Below are 2023 nucleotides of genomic sequence, written 5' to 3' on the forward strand. Positions count from 1 at the left end.
CAATCTGGTGAAAGAAAAATGGACCTGGAGGAATCAGGCTCCCTGACTTCAGACTATACTACAAAGCTATAGTCATCAAAAGAGTATGGTACTGGCACAAAAATAGAACTATAGGTCAATGGAACAGGATAGAAAGCCCAGAAATAAACCCACGTACCAATGGTCAATTAATCTACGACAAAGTAGGCAAGACTATACAATGGTGGAAAGATAGTCTCTTCAACAAACAGTGCTAGGAAAACTAGACAGCTACATGTAAAAAAATGAAATTAGATCATTCTTTAACACCATACACAAAAATAAGCTCAAAATGGATTAAAGACCTTAAATGTGAGACCAGACACTATAAAACTCCTAGAGGAAAACACAGGTAGAACACTCTCTGACATAAATTGCAGCAATATCTTTTCCAATCTGTCTCTCAGAGTAATGGAAATAAAAACAAAAATAAACAAATGGAACCTAATTAAACTCAAAAGCTTTTGCACAGCAAAGGAAACCATAAACAAAATGGAAAGACAACCCACAAATTGGGAGAAAATATTTGCAAATGATGTGACCGACAAGGGATTAGTCTCCAAAATTTACGAACAGCTCACGAGGCTTAATATCATCAAAACAAACAACCCAATCAAAAAATGGGCAGAAGACCTAAATAGACATTTTTCCAAGGAAGACATAAGAATGGCCAAGAGGCACATGAAAAGATATTCAACATTGTTAATTGTTAATGATTAGAGAAATGCAAATCAAAACTACAATGAGATATCACCTCACACCAGTCAAAATGGCTATCATCAAAAAATCCATGGGGCTTCCCTGGTGCGCAGTGGTTGACAGTCTGCCTGCCGATGCAGGGGACACGGGTTCAAGCCCTGGTCTGGGAAGATCCCACATGCCGTGGAGCAACTGGGCACGTGAGCCACAACTACTGAGCCTGCGCGTCTGGTGCCTGTGCTCCGCAACAAGAGAGGTTGTGATAGTGAGAGGCCCGAGCACGGCGATGAAGAGCGGCCCCCACTTGCCGCAACTGGAGAAAGCCCTCGCACAGAAACGAAGACCCAACACAGCCAAATATAAATAAATAATTAAAAACAAAAACAAACAAACAAAAAAAACCTATAAAAAAAATCCACAAACAATAAATGCTGGAGAGGGTGTGGAGAGAAGGGAACCCTCCTACACTGTTGGTGGAAATGTAAATTAGTACAGCCACTATGGAGAACAGTATGGAGGTTCCTTAAAAAACTAAAAATAGAGCTATCATATGACCCTGCAATCCCACTCCTGGGTATATGTCTGGAGAAAAACATGGTCTGAAAAGATACATGCACCCCAATATTCACTGCAGCACTGTTTACAATAGCCAAGACATGGAAGCAATCTAAATGTCCGTCGACAGAGGAATGGATAAAGAAGATGTGGTACATATATACAATGGAATATTACTAAGCCATAAAAAAAAGAATGAAATAATGCCATTTGCAGGAACATGGGTGGACCTAGAGATTGTCATACTGAGTGAAGTAAGTCAGACAGAGAAAGAGAAATATCATATGATATTGCTTATATGTGGAATCTTTAATGATACAAATGAACGTATTTACAAAACAGAAATGGACTCACATACTTAGAGAATGGACTTATGATTATCAGGGGGGCAAGGGTGGAGAAAAGGAATAGTTAGGGAGTTTGGGACTGACATGTACACCCTGCTATATTTAAAAAGGATAACCAACAAGGACCTACTGTATAGTACAGGGAACTCTCCTCAATGTTACGTGGCAGCCTGGATAGGAGGGGAGTCTAGGTGAGAATGGATACATGTATATGTATGGTTGAGTTACTTTGCTGTGCACCTGAAACTATCACAACATTGTTAATCGGCTATACTCCAATATAAAATAAAAAGTTAAAAAAAATAGTAGAGGGGTAGCCAAAACATACAATTTTAAATTGATACAGAGTGGGAGCTGAGAAAAATATGAAAAAGAAGAACAGGAAGCAAACTTACTTTAAAATC

The sequence above is a fragment of the Eschrichtius robustus genome, chromosome 11 (genome assembly GCF_028021215.1).
Source record: "Eschrichtius robustus isolate mEscRob2 chromosome 11, mEscRob2.pri, whole genome shotgun sequence".
NCBI classification, from domain to species: domain Eukaryota; kingdom Metazoa; phylum Chordata; class Mammalia; order Artiodactyla; family Eschrichtiidae; genus Eschrichtius; species Eschrichtius robustus.